Below are 6,067 nucleotides of genomic sequence, written 5' to 3' on the forward strand. Positions count from 1 at the left end.
TAATGCTATTAATTATAGAATTTGCTAAGAAGGAACAAGGTTTATTGCAGGAAAAGATCAAATCATTTGAAACGCAACATGTATCGAGGCTGAGTACGGATCCAAATGGAGACTGGATGGCTAAATTAGAGACTCAAGTGGCTACATATAGACGGGAATTATTGAAGTTCAAAAAAGAAAAATATTCTAAAGTTCAACAGGATTATGAATTACATACAGTGTATCAATGGACATCAGGAGATAGGGGTAATACTAACAGACGTCCATTTTTTCGTCGACCTCAGAGAACAGGGAGATCTGGTTTTTCTTCACAGGAGAACAGTAGTACTAACAGTGATTCAGAACCGACAACTTCTGGATCAGCCCCTTCGGGTGCGCAAACCCGGGCAAAATTCTTAGCAAAAAAGGAAAACAACCAGGAGGGGGGGCCAAAATAAAAGGATCCGACCCAGCAAAGAAACCGCCGGTATCAAGGAAGAAATAATACTGAATTTATCTTCTTATGATTTGTCTCAATCAGAACGTTCTTTATTAAGTAAAGGCCTCTCCTATATTCCAACTTCCTATTTTGACGACTTCAAGTGGCAACAAGAAAAACATCAATTATTTAGAAAATTAAAAATTAAAGAATTCTTCAATAAATCTACAAAGCCAGAGGTAGCTGTTTCAGCAAACCCTATTCCTGAACAACTAAGGAAGATTATCCCAAAGTCGACATTCGATCCAAATACTAACAACTCCAGTCTTAAGACATTTATGCGTCTAGTAGATAAAGAAGTTCAAAGTGTGACAGTACGGCCTAAAGAGATACATCCCAATTTAACTCCGGATGAAAGGAGAGCCATACAAACCCTCTCTAAGAACTCTAATTTAATTATACGACCGGCAGACAAAGGCGGGGCGATCGTCCTACAGGACCTTCAAGATTACCGCAAGGAAATTTTACGTCAGCTAAATGATGGGGAGACCTATAAAGAATTACTTGGGGACCCAGTTGATATGTTCCAAAAGGAACTGGGGTTAATTTTGACAACATCGGTACAAGATGGCATTATAGAGCAAAAATTGGCTGATGCACTATTACCGAAGTACCCCATAGCCCCACTTTTATACACACTCCCCAAGATACACAAGGGGGTAACCGCTCCACAGGGACGTCCTATTGTCTCGGCAAGAGGATCTTTGTCACAGCCGGTATCCACCTATTTGGACTCAATTCTTCAGCCGTTGGTGCAACGACATAAGAATTTTCTTCTGGACACAACTATGTTTCTGAACAAGGTGGCCACACTGAACGAGATTCCGGAGGGTTCTTGGATGATTAGTGCAGATGTGGTCAGCTTGTATACGGTTATACCCCATAACATCTGTTTACAGGCTGTAAAATGTTTCTTAATAGATAGTGGGTTTTATGATCTGTCATTTGTGGAATTTTGTTTGACTCTTTTAGAGTTTACCCTCAAAAAGAATTATTTTTTGTTTGACAAGAAATATTATATACAATTGAGCGGCTGCTCTATGGGCTCTGCCGTAGCCCCGGGCAATAGCGAACATTTTTATGTTCAGTGTCGAACAACAATTATTCTTTTCTGATGAAGATGTGTCTATATGGGAGTTTTTTAAAGCTCTCCAGCACCAAACCTGTTTCTAAACAACATATACAGTTTAATGTTTATATATACTATTAAATGAAGTCATTGTATAAGTATAAATAGAAGTTCCTTATCCACTTTACAACATCATGCCTGAGTAACAGGAAGTGATGTCATAATTACTATGACAGTATTACTGGTATAAATAGAAGTCTGGTCTCACTTTACATTTACCCCTTGATGAAGTCTGAATGACGAAACGCGTTGGGCTATCTGGCAGTGACCTCATACCAAGTTAAGATAAAATTGTTTTACATATTTTAACATACATTTTTAACTGGTATTATATTGCATTGTGTCTGTTGCTTTTATCCCACTTTTTAAGAATTTTTGCTGCTCAAATTTTAGTCAAGTTGTTTAATCACTGTCTGTTTTAATGTATTAATAAATTAACCTTTTATAGATCTGGTTAGTTATTATTTTATAGATATAGTACATATTTCTTCTAGATCCACTTTTATTGAAATATTTTAAGACACCATTGGTCGCTATATCCCCCCCCCCCCCCCCGAAGGTCCAATTAAATTCACTTTTCGCATGAACCAGGAATTTATAGATTATCTGGATGTAGACATCAAATTGATTGGTAATCAATTTAAAACCTCGGTACATGTGAAGGTGACAGACAGGAATACATTATTACAATATAATAGCTGTCACCCGGTAAAACTAAAAAATTCCCTTCCGTATTCACAAATGCTACGAATTTGGAGGATCAATTCTGATAGGGGTATGGCTATTAAACAGATTGACTTGTTAATTGAGAAGTTATGTGCTAGAGGGTATTCTAAGAATCTACTTGCTCATACTAAAGAGCGAGTGTTGCAAATAAATCGCAACACACTGTTACAAAAAGTTGAGGTGAAGGCACAGAATGAACGCATGCCCATAAATACTCAGTTTAATACACAATCCAGTGAGGTAAGCACAGTAATCAAAAAACATTGGCATGTAATAAAATCAGACCAACAATTGCCATTTCAGAATGTAAATCCTATGCCGTGTTATACACGTGGACAAAACCTTAGGGACCTCCTAGTACGTGCAGACATCAGCAAGTGTGAAAATGCTGGACCCTCACACTTTCTTTCTAAGAAAGGTTTGGGGTGCTTCAGATGTGGGTGTACCACCTGCAGCTTTTTAATTTCAGGGGATTCCTTTTACCATCCTCATACCGGAAAAAAAATCCTAATTCATCATCATCTAACATGTAATTCCAGCTATGTTATTTACCAAATAATCTGCCCATGTGGTCTTTCCTATATAGGTAAGACCCAGGGGAGATTTAAGGACCGTATGGCGATGCATCGGTCGGCGATTAGGGCCGCATTAAATAGTGATAAAAAATCAGAGCAACCAGTTGCTCGTCATTTTGCAGAATTTAAGCATAGCGTGTCCAGTATCAGATATCGTATGATTGACTGGGTTAAGAAACCTGTGAGAGGGGGAGATCGTAATCGACTATTAATTCAGAGGGAGGTTGAGTGGATACATCGGTTAGATGTACTATCTCCACGTGGATTAAATGAATACTTGAGCTATAGTTGCTTCTGAGGGTATAACTATTCTTAATTATAAAGTAGTTATAGTAACGATTGGTGAAAAAAGACCGGTGGTATTTATCATTACAACTATTACACCTTTTAGAACTGCTGCTACTTGTTTATGTTTCTATGGTGATGGGAATCACTTTTTGATGATGTCATCAGCCGCAGCCGGAAAGGAGGAGGAGCCGTTGGGACTCCCGGCGTGGCAGTGTTCACGGGTGGTTATGTATAAAAGGTATGTAACTTGTTTGTTTATGCTTTATAAACCTGACGATAGTGCTTGCGGGCACTGAAACGTTGTTATACGCTACTGGTTTCCAGTGTTTCTTTTTCATCCACTAGGGGTCACTGGAGTACTCTTGGGATATGGACGGGCGCAGCCGAACAAAGGCACTGAATATTTAAATTTAGGACTCTCCCCCCTCCATATCCCCGAGTACCTCAGTGTACGACCTCAGTGTTTTTTCGGTGCTCACAGCACTAACATCGGCTTGTGGGAAATTCCCACATTTGAGGAAGATTTTATTAAATTTTTCATTTTTACTTTTTATTTTTACTTTTTACACTTCCCTTCCCAGTTTCTAGAAAAACATGGGTCCGGGATAGTGCCGCTGCAAGGCAGCGCAATGGCGTGTCGGTCCTCACAAAGAGCACCCTCACAGCCACACGCAGTTCACTACCTGCTGTAGGACGGAGCTTGCAGATAGAAGCCCGTCACAGCCATGATCTGCTGCCTAAGCTGGACGGAGCTTACAGGAAGAAGCCCCGTCGCAGCCAGGATCTACTCCAGAGGCTGGACGGAGCTTACAGAAAGAAGCCCCGTCACAGCCAGGAAGAAGCTGGACGGAGCTTGCAGATAGAAGCCCCGTCACAGCCATGATCTGCTGCCTAAGCTGGACGGAGCTTACAGAAAGAAGCCCCGTCACAGCCAGGAAGAAGCTGGACGGAGCTTGCAGATAGAAGCCCCGTCACAGCCATGATCTGCTGCCTAAGCTGGACGGAGCTTACAGGAAGCAAGCAAGGTAGGCTGGGGAACGGGGCGGTCAGCGCAGGCTGCCGCCCCGCTATGTTGGGGTTAATATGCTGCCTCGCGCTCATACTGACACAGCTCCGTCCGGCCGCACAGCAGGGGGAGCTCATACGCGGCAAGCCCAGCCGCTACAAGGGAGCTCATAACCGCCATGCCCAGCGCTACGTCTAACAGAGACGCTCCGTTCGGCCGCACAGCAAGGAGGGAAGCCATACTCAGACTCAGTATGACCGCCGCTCCGTCCGGCCGCCCAGCACCACAAGTGCCAGTGCAGGCTTCCCGCACGGCCGCCCAGCTATGTCCGGCCGCCCAGCGCCATACGGCCGCAGACGCTCCCACAGTCTCAGTACAGAGACGGTGACAGGCCAGTGCAGGCTTCCCGCAGACATAAGAGGCACGGTGGAAGCTGGCGGATTAAATATATGAACAGCAGTGTATATATATATATATATCACAGGTATTTATAAGGTATTGCTAACTGTCCTGGCAGTAATAGGCTAGTGAATCTATATTACTGTCTGTGATTTTCCCAGTATAATAGGCTATTGAGCCTATATTATCAATGGCTGTTATTAACATTGTAAAGAATAGGCTATTGAGCCTATATTAATGCTGTATAAATAGGCTATGAGCTTATATATATTTATTCATAGAGCATGTGTTGTACCCGGCCTGTGATTATACTGTATAATAGGCTATATTAACACGGAAACATTTGTAATTTGTTCTGTAATTATCAGGGTCAGCATGGCAAAGGGGCCATTTTAACCATGCTTCCTGTTGTTTTCCAGTTTGTAATTCTGGAACATTCCTGCCCTACATCTCTAAGCCACCAGAGGCGCAGGGGTGTTAGTGGGAATTTGGTTCGGGTTTCACATGCACAGGTGAACTGCTTTTCACATAAAGAATACTCTGGTTTCTCTTCAGAGCGAATAAATCTTTCACCTTGTACTAAAGATTTCCGTAGAGAGGAACAACCATGAGTTTCATATACAATAAAATATATATGACACATAATAACTGCAATAAGTCGTGCAAGTGTCTGTCCGTTGCCTATGGTGGTGGCTGTCTGCATAGCGAGTAAGGCTCTAGCGCAGACTAAAAATAATTTTAAAAATCCTATAAGCATGGGCAATTCAAATTAAAAGAGCGGTAACACCGCCTGCTCTAACAAAAGACAGTCTTTTCAAAGGGCCAATTTCCCTTTGGGTACCAGGGTGTTTATTTAACTGGTCTTATAATTTAATGCACGATTCTATGTCAGATCTCACACCGATAACTACGAGTGAGAAGGGTACATTACACCAGCACTCAGATAGTGCGGGGTTTTTGACAACATACATTGCTAAATCCCAGTGAGTCAATGTCTCCATTTTTACAGAGACTTAGTAGACTTTGACCACTATTTAATCGTTTTCAAAATGATGCGATCCGCCATTGGTAAAGGCGTCTGTGTCAAACATTATAAAGACCCAAGATACATTTGGGTCACTAGACTCTATGTATGGAAACAATGAGATCACTGTTAAAAGAAGCTGCAGAGTATATCTGTAAAGCTTCTACTAACGCTGGTTACTTCGATTCTCACTTTTCATCGTCGCTAGTTCAGCACGACAAGGCCAGAGCTTGTTTGGTCCTAAATTTGATATTCAGCCATTACCGCATCCAGTATCAAAACTTGTGCCGGCGTTTAATCCCTTTAGACTTCAGTTTTTTCAAGGCAGTTGTACAAAACAGTCACGCCTTGTAACGACAGGACGCTACAGTCAGCAAGCCAGTGGTTTGATGACCTCTTTTCCAATTGTGGAAGCGCGTCCTTACATGTTATATTTGCGGGG

At 42.0% G+C, this 6,067-nt stretch overlaps 1 pseudogene; it reads left to right on the forward strand.

The window, feature by feature from the left end:
* The first annotated feature begins 5,136 nt into the window (after positions 1 to 5,136).
* LOC134913536 (U5 spliceosomal RNA) lies at positions 5,137 to 5,260 on the forward strand (annotated as a pseudogene).
* Positions 5,261 to 6,067: the final 807 nt, after the last annotated feature.

This window comes from Pseudophryne corroboree, chromosome 4, assembly GCF_028390025.1.
Source record: "Pseudophryne corroboree isolate aPseCor3 chromosome 4, aPseCor3.hap2, whole genome shotgun sequence".
NCBI classification, from domain to species: Eukaryota; Metazoa; Chordata; class Amphibia; order Anura; family Myobatrachidae; genus Pseudophryne; species Pseudophryne corroboree.